This window comes from Gymnogyps californianus, chromosome 10 (assembly GCF_018139145.2).
Source record: "Gymnogyps californianus isolate 813 chromosome 10, ASM1813914v2, whole genome shotgun sequence".
Taxonomy (NCBI): domain Eukaryota; kingdom Metazoa; phylum Chordata; class Aves; order Accipitriformes; family Cathartidae; genus Gymnogyps; species Gymnogyps californianus.
This window is the reverse complement of record NC_059480.1, coordinates 5,747,362-5,763,150: the sequence shown is the minus strand read 5'-3', so window position 1 is coordinate 5,763,150 and position 15,789 is coordinate 5,747,362. Positions and strand designations below refer to the sequence as shown.

The window sequence follows — 15,789 nt, the reverse complement described above, 5'->3', positions numbered from 1 at the left end:
TGGGGTTAAACCGCAACACCTACCTCGGCAGCAGGTGATGTTCCCCCTGCACGTGGACCTCACCACTCCCACCAGAGTCGGGTCTTCCCAAGGGCTCTCCGACGTCAGAGATGAAACATCTGCAAGGACACATAAAGTATTTTGAAATAAACCCCCAGAAAAGAAATAACCCGCAGCGCTATTGCAGAATGCGGGTTCACATTGCAACACTGTGCTCTCCCCAGGTGCTCCCGTTACGGCTGGTACCAGTCTGAGCCAGGCGCCCGGGGGGAACCGGAGGGGGAGATGCAGCTTTCGTGTGCGGTGCAGCTGACTGCGGGTGCCTCTCCCCGGCTGCAGAGGGGCTGGATAGGGTGCTCCCCACAAGCAGTTTGATGCACTGCCTGGGAGAATCAGGGAGGCAGAGCTTGCCTGGGCAAGGCTGGGGCACAGGGCTCGGGTCCTGGCCGGGTTTCTATACGGCACCCCGTGCCCTTCAGGACCCTTGGCTGAGAGCACTGCCCTTGGAGCACGAGCACTGGAGCTGGGGTTTCACAGCAGGCACTTTCCTGCATAGGCAAAATGGTTTAGGGCACTTCCCAGCATTTAAAAGCTGGTTAAACCTTACATATATGCTGAACCTGAAGGCAGATGAGTTCCCGCGGCTCTTTGGAGTAGGGACATAAGTGAGACGGGCAGCGGGCCAGCCCACATTTACCACTAATTGTGGTATGTTTATGTGGATGTTTGCTCAGAAAGGTCTTAGCCTGGGCTGAGATCCTTCACTGAGCATCTTCCCAGTCCTTTTGCACTTAGACTGCATGGAGGTAGGTACCTGCTGTCAGTGCAAGGAGCTGGACAAAAGCCTCTTGCCCTCCCCCTCGGGGGCCCCAGGTCGGTAACACACGGGCTCGCTTTCTGCCTCTCCCTCCACCCACTCCCCTCTTGCAGAAGTCCCCTTCTCACTGGTCCTCGCCTCCATCTCAGATTCCGCTTGTGCTGCGCTGGTTGCAGGAAGGAGCATAACTTAACAAGTTCATCTGCCTGGATGGTACAGAAATCCCCAAACCACAGTAAGCGTCCCCCCGCCTCGCCTCCTGACACTGTTCATCCCTCCCTTCTTGCTGTACTGAGGTTTCAGACCATGACGATGCCTGAAGAGGGACCACCCATGGTGGAGGGAAACCTTCCCCTACCTTTGGAAACTCTTACAAAATCTGCAGATAACGAAAAGCAATCTTTGCTGGAGCCCAGGAGCCTCTGCAGGGTGAACCTCACCCACTTGCCTTGCCATGCCCCCGGGCAGGCAGCAGAGGAGACCACAGGGGGAGTGAGGGAGAGCATCCAAATTCCAGAGGGATGTGCTGAGCTGTGCTGGCTTTTTCAGGCTCATGACTCCTACCTTCCGGCAGTGCTTCTTTCTGGGGAACAAAGCCGGCATCAGCATCTTTGTCCAAGTCATTTTTTCCTGTGCTGCAGAAGAACAAGCAGTTACAGGGCAAGCACCGGGAGTCATAGTCACTCCTCTCCATTTGTCACTCTAAAGAGATGTGCAGCCTCAAAAGAGGAACAGCATAAAAAGAAGGCTTTTGTCCTAGCATACTCTTGTGCTGTCCCAGCCATGTCCCAGGCCAGTTCAAGGACTGTTGTGCTGCTCCCAGCATCAGCAGCTGCTGCTGCATGTCCCACCATTACTGATTCTCCATCGGGTTTGGTTTCCTGTGCCCTCAGTGGCTTTAGTGGAAAGGAGGAGGCAGGTCTGTAGGTTGCTGGCTGACAGCTTTGCCCCCATGGCTATATTTATGCAACTTCTAGTCATGATTGTCTCGGCGGGGAGGGGGCACACTTACCTGTGCATTGCTGGAAACGTTACAGACAAGCACTCAGCTGCTCAATGAAGTGATTAATATTTATGCTCTATGCCTGCTAATATTAGAAGTTCAGGAACAATAGATAATGCTTTTATGGGGCTGTTGAAAGGAATCTTCCTCAAAGACTCCTTTACTGAGAGGCCTATAAAGGTGGGTTTAAGTGGCTTCTACATGAAAAAAATATTTTGTCACATCTTCAGTTCCTTAACTCTTTGATTAAAGCTTTAATACCTTTATGACAATAAGTTGCCACGTCCTCAGTTGCCTAATCTGGCTTTCCTTGCACCGCAGACAAACCACACATGCTGGGCAGACCAGTTGCACGGAAGTCCCACCACACTTGCGACACGCATGAATACCCTCACCCCGTGCAACGGCAGAAGTTTTCTCCTGAAGCTTCTGGCTTCAGCACAGTGAAACCAGCTTAAAAAAACATTGAAATTAAGAAGACCCCAAAAATCCACGTTGTCCATCCTCACTGCCCAAAGCTGCATTCTTGACAGAGGTTTGCCTAACCTGGTCTTAAAAACATCTATTGATGGAGATGTCCCAACCTATATCTTTTCAAGGGCTTATTTATGCTGCAGTTGGAAAGTTTCTCTCAATGTCTTTTCAAAAATCTCTATTATTGTAATTTTTCCCCTATCTCCAGTGGGAGAACAATTTACTGGCTTACTCTCCAATAGTCTTTTATATACTTAAAGGCTTAACTAGTCTCCCTAGTCTTCCTTCCTCTGGATTAACCAATGCCAGTTCGTTCAGTCTGCCTTCATAGGTCATCTTTCCAAGTTCCCTGGTCCTTCTTGCTGTTCATCTCTGCTTCCTCTCCAGTCAGGCTTTATCTTTGATGTCTGTCCTGAAACCTGCTCTGTCCTGAGCAGAGGGAAAGGGCTGCATGGTGCGTACACGTGCACTTCTGTCCGTATTCTCCATTTCATTTGCTCTTCTTACAGGGGGGTGTTGTTACAGGCTCGTGTTCAGCCTGCCGTGCACTGCACTGACCAAGGCTTTTTTGGTAAAACCAGTGCCTGGCCAGCCCCTCGCCAGACCTCGCCGGGCAGCGGCAGCAGCCAGCCCCCTCCTCGGAGAGGGACGTTGGGCAGAGCAGAGCACGATGCCACTCAGCCCCCTTGCCCTCCCGGGCGCGTTCCTCCTCCCGGCCCATTCAGGATCCTGGATTCTTGCACAGGCAGGATGAGTCTTGTTTTCTGAATTCCCGTGGGTGCGCTTTCCAGGCAAAAGTGAAGAAAAACAAGAGTTAGGCCACGGTGTTTCATCCCTTGGCCAGCTCCAGACAGTCTCCTGGAACTGAGCAAGTCTACCAGAGCCTATAATTCATTATGCCCGCATTGTATTTATCTCTTCTTAGTGTTGGGACATTGCTATTCAATAAAAATGGCACATTTAACTGCTAGAGAAATGGCAGACCCCAGGCAGCAACAGCAACGAGAAGGGAGGATGTATAATCCCCGCTGGCACGCGTGCAGTGTATACACACAGCAACAATTAGGCAGGTTCAATTGTCTCAGATTGCAGTTGCAGACAACATTACAAATGCAAGTCCACACACACCCTGAGCTAGAAAAGGTGGATTCATTTTTTTTCTGGAAAATTCTGTGTCACTGAGTTGCCACACATGGAAGAAAGCAAAATCTCAGTCGGAGCCAGGATTCTGCCCAGGAATGGGTTAGCACGAATCCCAGCAGCCTATGGGCCACGTTTTCTTCTCCAATTTCTATCTATACAAGCAGAGAGGTTAGGCTGGTACAGCAGCCTGTGAACTTGCATCTTCCTCTCACCTCTCAGAGGAGGGAGAGGGGGCCGGCTTCTGAGCCAGGACGTAGCTCTTCAGGGATGCACCTCTGCTCAGCTGTCTGCCACTGACCCTGCCATGGGGAGCGGTCCAGGTTCACTTCTGTGCACGGCAGAAGGAGTCAAAGCATGGGTGAAAGGTATCAGTTTAAATACCTAGAATGTATTAAAGGCAGCATTCATTCTTCACTCTGTCCAGACACCGCGTTTTACTAGGGTCTGGCAGGGTACTGGATTTATTGCAAGATCCGGCCCCTAATAAATGGTATGAGCAAAACCCAGCATGGCAGGTCACAGGAGCTGGGCTTTGCTCAGATGTGGTTTTGGTCAGGGTGACTGACCACACAGGTCCTCTGCCTCTGGGGCCCCACGCCATGCCCTGAGCACAGCACAACCCCATGTATACTGTTTTATAGTCTCACTGGGCTGTGATTATTATTTTCTAGCAATCCTATAGGCACAGCAGTGGGGTGGAGCAGAGTATGCACCTACACAGGTAACCCAGCCCCGCTCACTTCCAACCTCCTCCCAGACTGGCGCAGGAGGAGGTTGCTCCAAAGCCAGATCGTGATGCACAGCAACACGCAGATGAGAAAAATCGCACCACTCCTGTTGGTGTTGTGTTCCAGCCAAGCTAAAAATAGTGACTATCCAACTGCAGGTAGCATTTTCTTTGTTTTCTTCACATGGCAGAGAAGGTTCAAGTCTGAACAATTAACACGCAGAATGATTCCTGCGATTAGCATCCTAACACGATTATGTACGCTGCTAATGTCTTCAGCTCCTTGCAAGTACAAAATGGGGAAGAAAATGGCATTGAGCATTATTTAGGTAAGAGAGGAATTCATATACTTTAAAGCTTAGCAGAACCAGATTATATGAATGACTTTTTTCCCCCCCATCCCTTCTTATTATCATGATTATGGTAAAAAAAAAAAAAAAAGAAAAGGGTAAGTTAGCCTTCCTAAGTAAGAAAACAAGGAACTCCTTTTCTGCAGAAAAGGATCACACAGGTTACAAAACTTCATCAGGAGAACTTGAGGTCCTTGCTATTGCTACAGAACCTGCTGTCCTCCAAAAACCAATTTGTAGACTGGTTAAGTTCAAAATGCAACTGAAATATCTTTACCTCTTAAACATCTAAAGCAGTATTCTAATTCTGGAAGGAAGTCCAGTCCTACCTACCCCGCAAGCCATAAACCTACAAAGGTAGCAGCAGGAGGTAATCAGGTTTTCCTGTGCATAGCTGTTACGAGCAGAAAGGGATGGGGGAGGACTGGTAATTTTTCACAAACTCATTTCCCAGAGGTGAGGCGTACCACAGCCCCATCAGTGTTCTGGAGGAGGAGGACATCTTCCTTGGGTCGCAGCCAACAGTCTGGGAGGTCAAAGATGAGCAAGAGGAATTTCCTTGGACAAGAGCGGCTTTCCCCAGCCCAGGCTCACAGGCAAGAGACTCCTCCATGTAGAGCTCTGTTTATTTCTCATGGATGCTTGTTTTTTCAGGCTAGCAGGAAGAGTGCAGTTGCCTGCAGCCACTACATGGTCAGTATTCGTTCCTTTGAGTCAACAGAGGTGGGTGGCCATCCTTTAAAGATTTCCTGCCTGCAGAAGAGCTGCCCTTCACTCTGCAGACACGGCAGTGCAGCTGTCACACCTGAGACGTGACCGTCAGTGCTCCCCAGTCAGCCTTTGGTTGAAGCTAGCCCCAAAACATCACTTCTGTTATGGTAATCCAGACTTTGACAAATAATATACTGATTTTTGCAGTCACTCATGCTGCTCCCTGCTCCAGCAGGCCACAGTCAGGCAATTGCTGCAGAAGAGGCTGCCCGCAGTCTGCCTGCACCCACCGCTGCCTGCCTCCCTGGCCCAGCCCGGAGAGCAGCCCTTAGTTTCCTTCTGTGCAAAATCAGCCCAAATCTGCCTGACTTGCATAAGTAAGTGAAGAGCTTTCACAGGCTCTTGTCTACCACTGCGTGGGGTTTCTTAATGTTTGGTTTTGTGGGTTTTTTTGCAGGGGGGGAAGGCAACAGTCTTCCCCATGAAGGTGAATTGCACAGCCCTGAAGTAGTAACACACCAAACCCCTTGCCTCTCCTCTTGGTACTGTAAACCATCATGGGTCAAAGATAAAAGCACATCAGGGCACTGTGACCGTGTCAGAAGTTTTGCAGGGTCTTTTTGCTTTTCCAGAAGAATATTCTGAGCCAGAAGCTGCTTTTACAGGCGAATTTTAATTTTGTTCTCTTGTCCCCCATGAAATGCAAACAAACCACAATGCTCTAAAGTCAAATGAGCTTGGTCTGGGGCTGGCTGAGTCATCCTGTTTGTCAGTCTATAGTAATTAGACTGTGTGCACTAAACCGTTTCATTACAAGGCACTCCAGAGTCAGACCCCTGAAAAAAAGATCAGACACTTCAGCCAATCCTGTCAGCACCTGCCATTAGTGATAACGTAAGGTTTTAATGAAAACCAAGAACTCCAACATGGAAACTGCTCGACTTGAAGTGTTTTTCTTGATGGAATTTAATAAAAATATTTTTCTTAAGTTTGTTAGGAAAAAAACCCCAGAAACACCCAGCAAAAAACTTAGTTAACTGAAAAATAAATTCAACAAAACATTTTCAAGTAGTTCTCATCAGGACATAAAACTCCCCACCACTCGTCAGAGTCCCGGACAAATGCAAGGAGGCTCTACGAGCCTCCTCCTATAGAGGAGATGTTCCAGCCCAGCCCAGAATTAAGGAAGAGGGGATCTAGTGTAGCTGCTTCATGCTCTACCTGGTGTATGTATGTGCAGAGTTGAAGAATTAGGAGCTTATCTGAGCTGAACTCAACCCAGTAAGTCTAAGAAACCTTTAAAGATACATCACAACTCAGCACACACTGAACAGAGAAAGGCAGCCTCAACAGAAACCGTTTCCAGGTTCATCTGGACCGTAGAGTGTTTTTGTACCCACCATGCGATGACATTGTATGGGAGGAGTGCTTTGGGTTGCATCAGAGATTTTGGCTCTGCTTACCAGAGGGCATCACCTCTCCCAGTTCCTCGTCCATAGCAAAGAGAGCCGTGATGAGGGGCCTTGCACAGGCTTGCATACTTCTGCAGGGTGTTCTCATGCCGATTGATCAAGTTGTCTGACTTGCTACAGCAGGGCTGAAATTAAAGGATGTATTAGACAAGCTTTAAGAAAAGAAATCATTGCTTACCTTCCTTTTTAGTGAACTCATGACAAGCCAACTGACTTTAAAAGGTCCAAATGTATGCCGTTCCTGCCTGCTTCTACAAACTCTATGTTACCCTACGACCCCTTCTTTCCTTTAAATCCAGAACAGTACTTTGAATTTATGAAAGTGCAGAATTTCTTTCTGAAGTAATCAGCTACATGATGTTGTGCAATGCTGCTCTGGAAAGGGTACGGCTCTTCCACCGTCCCTAGCAGGGAGGCAGCAGGATGTTTTTGCCATGTGTCGTTCACGTTAAAAGTTAGCAATTTCCCCTTGGTTCTCCTGGGTATAGTTTAATTATTGTATGTGTACCTGCATCCTTAACACAGTTTACACCTTGAGATCCTAAACTGATCTGCAAAGTAAATAGCTGCATTTTCAAGTTGCAAACGTGGAAGTTCAGGGACAGATTTTACAGCCCTTACGTGTGTTGATCCACACTCATGTGTGCAAGAAGTTTGGCTGCAGTCCCAGCGAGGTATTGCTCAAGACAGCAACATGCCACAGATTCTGCATTTTTAAGATTTCCAGAGAACTGGTGAGGTAGTGAGAGGTCTTTGGTCTCTCATTTTGTGATGGTTCATTGGAAACTCAAGTTTACTCCATTCTGATTCTGGAGCCTGCTATTCAGGGGATTTTAAGATCAACAAATAAAATTCTTTCATGTTGAGTCTCGATGTTGGTTTCCTGAAGAAGTGCAAGAAGATGTTGTTGTAAGGGTGCTGGAAATGCTGATTATAGCACCCATGCTACGCATAAGACGACAGGGACTTTGAATCCTGGTTGAGAAAGTACAGTAGGAAAGGCAAGGTATCCAACAGGACTCGACTATCCAGCATGCTGACTTTTTAACCTATGTCCAAAATAGGACTAAAAAGAGCTCACACAGTGCCTACTTCAGCAGTGCCTGGAAAGGCACTTTCCAGGAGTGCTGATACTCATGACACTTGGCTGCACTTGTAGCATCACAGCAGAACTTACTCCAAATGAGACCTGATGTGACAAACTGGGGACTGGGACTGAGACCATGCTCACCCTGAGCCCCACAGCCTTGTGATTTAATAAAATATCTAGAATTTCTTCTACTAGAAGCGTAGCATGGAGGTTGTCAGGACAGCTTGCCAGTCCATTACTATAATTTAACATCAAGATGCACTTCTTTGGGGCTGATTTCCAAACGACTCCAAGGGGAGAAGTCTGTTGTTGCTCCAGTGACTGGCAACCACACCACTCCTGCATCTCTGACAAGAAATGCCACGTGGCTACAGTCGTGCTTGCTGCCTTAGCCTGGTCATAGGAAAGAAACCTAAGCACACAAACACCTTCCCAGCCACCGGTACCCACCTCTCCTGCGGGGTTCGCTGCGTGTATGGTGTCAGTTAAGAGTGCAAGACAAATGGCAGTGGATTTACACAAGGCAGTAGCATCCCCCAAGCCGATGGCTGTTCCTTTTCAGCCTCTACCAGCAGCAGAGGGAATACAGCATTTCCCTCAATAACATTTCAACATCGCAGCATCACCAGCCAATTTGGGTCTTGCAGCTCCCCAGCCGGTGCCATGGGAGCAGCCAGGCCCTGCTGTTCTCTTACACCAGCAAAAACAGGCTCCTCTCTGCTGCAAGGGGCTGCCCCTCCTGCCCACTGCTCCCAGAAAATTCCCCAGCATTACTACTTATATGACAAGGATAGTTAAAGGTTTCTCTCTTTAAAATTCACAGCATGCATCCCTTTTTAGAGAAATAGCTGTCCTTCACCATGCTTATGATGGACTCACCCAATAGCACTAGTTACTATATGACTGCTGGGTTTCTCAGAAAAAAATTGGGAAAGAGAAGGTGACAAAAACAGAAAAAAAAAAAAAAAAAAAAGAGCAGCACATCCAGACAGATTTTTAACCCCCACGTCAGAAGTGTGGCTCCACTAATGCCATGCAATTGGTGCAGCACAGACCCAGCAGATACCCAGCGCTTCCCTTTTGAAACACCAGCAGGTTAACTAATCAAAGTAACCAAAATAAAATATTTGAAATCTAGGTTATACTGGTTACACCTAGGGACCAGGATTCAAAGAAAAGCTTCCCTCTTCCCATCACCCTGCAAAGCGCAGGCTCTGACAGCCGGGCTACCTGTGCCTTGGCCCTCCTGCATCCCCCCATGCTTCCCTTCTTCCCAAAGAGGGTGAGGGGATGCTGCAGGGGAGGATGAGGAGGGATCAGCTGCAGCCAGGTTGTCCTGGCACCGCAAGGAAGCGTTCCCCATCCTGATACAGGAGGATTCAAGGTGCAGAGGAGAGCTCTAGCAACTGGCTGTAGGGGAGCGCTGCTGAACACTGTTGATGACAAACCCTGCTCTGCAGAATAAGCACTAGCACCGGCGCACTTACGGTAAAGCACAGTATCCCTAAAAGCACCGGAACGACTCTGGGGACCCACAGCCCACTGGAAAGCATGCAGCTGAGGCAAGAGATAAGTGATGTTTATACTGCTGAAGAAAAACATATATGGGATTCTTCTCTGGCCTTGGGATCCCAGATGAATAAGGAGTTGGGGCAAAAAAAAGATGTCACTGGTTGATAATATATGCACAAGAATTTCTGGACAATGATTTATACCGGCTCTGGTATATTTGCTGGTGCAAAAATACAGTCACAAGCAAAGTATTTGGGACACAGCCCTCCTTCCTCCTAAACGCACCTCACCGGTGCCATTTGCTCTAGTTTGCTTTAGAACTGTTTAAGTGAGGGTCTGCAGATGCCTCCCAAGCATTCACACGGCATCTTCTTAGCTGGTGGCCCTTAACGCCTCGCTGCTTTTGTGCACAATGCTCAAGAAACTCAAGTACAACTTTCCAATTAGTATTGAGGTGCAGGAGAAACAAAATCCTGGTTATTCTGCTAGCGTGGTAGCAAAGGCAGGAGAGCAGAGCACTGGTGTGACCAGTTAGGGTGCAAAGCTGCCTTTGCTTACAGAGGGCTTTTCTAAGCTACCTTATTTATGGGTGGTGTGGTTACCTGTTCAAACTACCTTGATACAAAGAGGTCTCCAGCCCACAGCCTCGACTGTCCTTTGGCATGGAGCGTTGCATTCAAAGCACAACCTGGTTGCCACCCACTTGACCTTACCTGTACAGCACGACTACCTGTTTGCAGACGGCCACGCCTGCAAAGCAGTTGCATGCCTTGGTTTGAAGCAACAACTCTTTGGTCTTCTTCCCCTTGCTTGTAGCTGCCAGCTTAGCTCTGCCGGACCCGCGGCAGGGCAGGGCGAGGACGTGCCTTGCGTCCTCCTCAGCAGCTTTCATACAGAGAGGCTGCACCTCCTCATACAGAGGAGGGACCACCTGATGCAGAAGGTTTAAACACAACATTGAAAATCAAACAAAGATACTGGCTCCTCTTGGCATTGGCTTAAAACTGTCGCCTCCTTTCCAACTCCTGAGCATTGCAGGAGCCTCCCACCCTGCACATCTCTGGTTGTAATTAGCACACAAGGAGCACCGGGTGATTGCTGCTGCTTTCACTGTAATCCCTCCTTGGAAACCAAAAGAGGGATCTTTCTAAAGTTGAGGAAAGTGGCAAACATCTTCCATTCCCTGCTCATTTCCTACCCCGCTTCACTCTCCAGCCACTGAGGCATGAATGGTGCATCAGAGGAACTTCAGCCTGTTCGTAAAACAGTCTCCGTCTCACCCACTGCTTTCTGCAAGACTGGCCCCAATTACTTTCACCTTAATTTTTCATATTGCTAACAATAACCCTACTCCTCTACCATCATTTGGATGTGTAGGATCATATTTCTTCACAGTTACTGTACCTATTTTCTTTCACCAGTTTTTTGGTACTGCCTGCTTGGCCCATGCTTTCTTGATATATTTTATTTTTAATGCCACGTTGATTTGTCTTTCATCCATTTAACACCTTAATTGTCCCTATAGGTATTACAGCAGCCTTCTCCTCTCTCTTTTATCATATTTTCCACTTCCTCTAATAAGGGACACTTCAGCACCCGTGCCCACACTGTCTTGCAGGGTGCCTCTCATATCTGTGATGCTTGCTCTCTTCCTTTACTTGCTCACCGTTAGCTTCTTAGCCACTTGTGGCTTGATCCTATCTCCATGCCACATAACCTTTCCACATGTTGTTTTTATGCCTGCCTTCTCACCACCCCCTTCAGCTGTGAACATTGCTTTCTGAAGCATTTCTGAAGCTGCAGGCTCCTTGGCAATGCCTCCCCTGCCCTGTGCAGCGCCGTGCCTCTTGCCCACGCTCTCCCTGCCAGGCTGGCTTCACTGCTTGCTCTTGGCCCGTTTCAACCTCAGAATGGCCCCATTTCCATCCAGGCATGGGCAGAATCACTGACACAAAATTTCTGTCAATGACATAGGCCAGATCCCTCCCTAGTGTGAAGCGGTGACTCTCCAGGCTCAGCAGGCACAGGCGTGAGCACTCATGGCCAGCTCAGAAGCTCAGCATCCTCCGAGCTCATCCTCTCCTCCCGTTTCCCACAGTTGTACAGCTGATGCAGAGGTATGCATGCTTCAGGCTAAGTCCTCTCCTCCTGCTTGTGAGGGCAGGATGGCAGCAAAGGCAGCACACCCTTCCTCATCAGTTCTGAGGGACTTGCGGGGAGACAGCACCAAGGCAAGGAAAGAGATTGCGCTGATCCTATGTCAGCTATCACCACCCACACTTGTGATCCCCTTAAGATCTGCACAGGGGTTCATCCCGAGTTGGGCTCTGTCATTCGAAGGAAGATCTCCTGCCAGGGAGATGGCTTGTGAGTCCAAAAGGAGGAGGGAGGAGAGCAGTGATGTGGATCCAAGTGCTGCAGGAGATGTCAGGCTGTGCAGTGCTCCCAGCACCAAGCAGACGTTCCCTAGCAACCCTCCCAGCACGTCTGCACAAGCACAGGACCCCCAGGGACAAGGTCTCCCCTCAATAGGTAGTACTGTGACTTTCTAATTAAAAGAGAGGGGCAGAAGACCTGCCCTTGCAGCCTGCCTGGCTCAGAGCGCAGGGGACACAGCCCTCCCTTGTCCTGCATCTTCCATCACCTTTATTTGCTTAGAAATCCCCCAGGCCAGAGAAGAAGAAAATACACATGCTTCTGAACACTTAACAAGATAAAAGCTCAGACCAAGCCTGGCTACTCCAGTCTGCAAGGGTATCCTTAAGGGTGTCCTTCCACCTGCAAAGCCACAGACCTGCTGCAGGAGCGGTCTGTCCTTCCGGGTGCGCAGCACCCACTCCTTGATGCTGGCATGTTGAGGTGTGCTGGCCCCAGCCCAGGCTCTGCCCCTCAACGTGTTAGTTGATGCAGATGAGACTTTGCTCATGGTAACTGTCCTCTCCACCTGTTCTGGAGCTTTATCCTTCCATCTGTTGCTGTACAGACACCAACTGCAAATCCACAAACACCACAGCTCTAAACGGGATTTATCCCTGGTCCCCCTCAGCCCACATCTCCTGCAGCACTTCTTTTCCAAGACACCACTTCAAAATAGGATGTGACCCGAGAGCTGCTTACATAAGGGTGTGCAAAGGGGAAGCTGTGAATTGAGAAAAGGTCTCAAGGAAGTGAGGTTCACAAGGGAAGACAATTTTTGCAGTACCTACAATAACACAGGAAGCAAAAGACTCACTATTAGATAAGAACAGCAGATAACTGTTCATTCTCTTAATAGCCAACTGAGCTGTAAAAAAAGATTTGGCCTTTTACCGCTTCCTGTTTTCATGGTGGCAGGGTGCCTCCCCCGCTGTCCTCCAGCAGGAGATTCAGCCCCTGATTTTCTGCAGGGGGTGGTGAAGCCAAATGTCACCAAGGGGAAGATGTCCGGTCAGCAGCCTTTGCCACGCAGCAGCGGGATGAACACCAGAGCCCCCTCCATGCGTCTGTTTGGAAAGAGGGAGCTGGCCTTGACAGCACCTGCCTTGAAAGAAAAGTCAAGACTTTCTCAAGTCTTCTTTGAGTGTGTCGGCAAAAGGCCCCCTGCAGTCGTTGGCCTTATTCCCTCATGCATGCGTACTTACTCACAGGAGCCCAGCGAAAGGGCCAGGGTTAGCAGAGATCCATATGTACAGATTAATAGAAGGGGGCTGTTGTTTGCAGCCCCATCTGTGAGGGGTTTGGATTGCAAACGCTGGAAGGCTCCAGCTGAAAGGTGGTTCGGGTTTAGAGCAGCTGTTGTTATTTTAGTGGCGGCAGCCTGAGAGAAACATGCAAACCTTTCCCTCTATTATATCAACAACTCATCCGAATCCCAATGCAAAGTCCTTCCTGGTGACCGTGATGCTGCGCGGTACCAAAGGTGCGGGTCTAAACGCAGAAGATGGGAACAGGTGGGAAAAGCAGAGGTGGCAGGCACAGAATGTGAAGAGAGTAGCTATAATATCTAATCTACCTCAGCCCCCCCAAAATACTTGTGACAGCTGGAAAAGATTCAAACAAAAACTTCAGCTTTTCAAGGAGGCAGTTGGAGCCTGGAAGGGAAGATGAATAAAAGCCACATTTTTTATTTAATACCTCTAAATCAGAGGCAGTAGGTCTGTTCAAAAGTTAAGTGGAGAACAGTAAGCAGGTTATCATACTGTGCTACATGGATTTTAAAGATATTGCATTCATAGATTAAATTCAACTTTGAAAAATGTTGGAAACAAAAGGGGCAGGAAACTTGTGAAGAAGCTTTTATACACGTCGCAGAGACAGCCAAATTAAATATGCTCTTCGGGAGGACAGGGGAATCCTTCACTCAGGTTGTAATGGGCTCAGAAATTTAAAAGGAAGGAAGAGATTGCCAGAATATTCCTCCTCGAATATAGAAAACCACAGCTGGAACGGGGCAGCATCCACAGCACGTGAATGAGAGGTGCTGCAAGGCTGGGTAGGAAAGCAGAGTGATATCGCAGCAGACCAGCACAGAAACCACAGGAACATGCCAAAAGAGGGCAGAAATAGCAGCTCTGAGGAAATGCTTCTTGCAAAATCCACACCAAGCGAAAAGGCAGGAAACGGTCAGAAGGAGCATGCAGATGGTGGGAAAAAAGACAGGCCAGGGCAGAGCCTACCCGTGGGCAGAGCTGCTGCGTGTGCAAGCGGCAAGGCTGATTTGCAGAAACATGAAAGAAATAAAGAATTTTGCTGTGGAAAAATAAATCACACATACATAGTGCACAGGGAAGAAGAGGCTGGTGGTACTCTATATGGGGAGGGATGAATGGGTAGCGGGGTTTCACCAACAGCAAAGAAGATTTCCTTACGAGATTTGCCTCCTTTGACTAGGTCTCTGCCCTGAGCAATGCACAGCATGAATATGGCAAGGGGAGGGGAGACAACGCCAAGGTACACCGGACACCACTCAGCCATCCTTAGACTACACGGAGGGGCGATAGCTCCTGCTGATGCCTACTGAGCTGGAGTCAAAGGGGGCTCCCAAACAGGGAGTCTGACACTGAGGAGATGCCGTAGCCCTGCTGACATCCCCTCGCTCAGTGTGGGCTGTCCAAGGCAGTCGGTGCTTCTCAGGTCTCCTTAGTGACAGGAGGAGGTTGTGAGACCCTAACCAGCCTGCCCGATACACACACCCCCTGAGAAATGTCTCTCTGGTGCCTAGACATAACCTGAGGGAATGGTTAGAGTAATCAGCTCAAAGAAAAGTGAGAGGACAACAGAGTAGGTTCCTTTTCTATGGAAAAAAAAGGATGGCGTCCTTTGCCTATGTTCAGAGCTAAACAAGTATGCAAACCAGATGCATTTCCCCATGCTTAGAATAAGATGTATATTTGGTGATGGGGCAGGTGCCAGACCATTTTCCACACTGGAGGCTTCAGTTGACTTCTTCCAGGGGTAAAAACAACCAACCTCACCCCACCTAAGCTCTCCGCACTCTTAGGAAGGCATTGCTTTAGGAAACAGCCGTTTGGACTGCACCCTGCGCCTGAGCCAGTTCCCAAGTGGCTACAATGGATGCCAAAAGCCTTAAGGTTCGTATGAGTAATGCACTGAAGTGCTGATAAGCAACAGAAGGACACAATCAAAACTTCATAAGGTTTATGAAAGACTGCTTCTAGTTTAAAACCCAACAGCAGCATGTTAACAACCTTCTTAAAGAACAGAGTAACTGAGGGTAAATTCCCATCTATTGCAAGGCATTAGCAATAGGCCTCCACCTTCAACACCAGATTCACTGGGAACAGAAGTTTTGCCGTGAAATGCAACATCCCCAGTCTCTCTGCTGCAACTGCTAACTCTCTGGCTTCCCCGCATAAGTAAGAGGGGATGTTACAGGGGACATTCTTGGGAAAGCACGTTCCCAGTTCAGGAGCAAGAGAGGCTGTGGAGGAGCCGATGGGTCAAACAGCCCAAACAGAGAGGATGGAGCTGAGCAATACTGAAACCAAAATACACCAAAGGCTGCCATGCTCTGCAGCTGACTCACCAGTTGACTGTGAAGGTTGCTGAACTGCTGGGTTTTGCAGCCTGCCTCTGTAAGGGGAAAAAGCAGGAGGGTTTCTGTACCTGAGGCTGGGCCACCATGCAGCAGCCTCGGGATGCGCTGATGTAGAGGAGCTGCAGCTGAGACAAGTTCCTACCCACGCTCCTTTACCACCTCTTGTCACCAGCATTTCCTTACCCACCTGTTATTAAAATCTCATCATACATAAGGTCTCTACCATAGCCCTATCATTAGCTATAAGGGCTAATTTGTGCTGCCCTCCAACACTAGCAGTGGAAGATGTAATTCAGATGTTGCTGGGTTCATGTTCTGCTCAGGACTGACTGCAAATAACAAACTGAATATGCAGAAGGTGGGGGAAAAACCAAACACTGGCTGAACAGTGTAGGAAACAGTGAGAAGAGTAAAGAACAAATTCAGAGAAGCTGGGTGAAATAATCCAGACAG

At 48.7% G+C, this 15,789-nt stretch overlaps 1 long non-coding RNA gene across 1 annotated transcript; it reads right to left on the bottom strand.

Moving 5' to 3' along the window:
* Positions 1–5,908: 5,908 nt before the first annotated feature.
* Positions 5,909–15,410, bottom strand: LOC127020371 (uncharacterized). The gene is made up of 3 exons (XR_007767067.1): positions 15,325–15,410; positions 6,689–6,822; positions 5,909–6,061 (listed from the first exon to the last, which is right to left on the bottom strand). It is a non-coding gene; the product is annotated as an uncharacterized LOC127020371 (long non-coding RNA).
* Between the last annotated feature and the right edge of the window lie 379 nt (positions 15,411–15,789).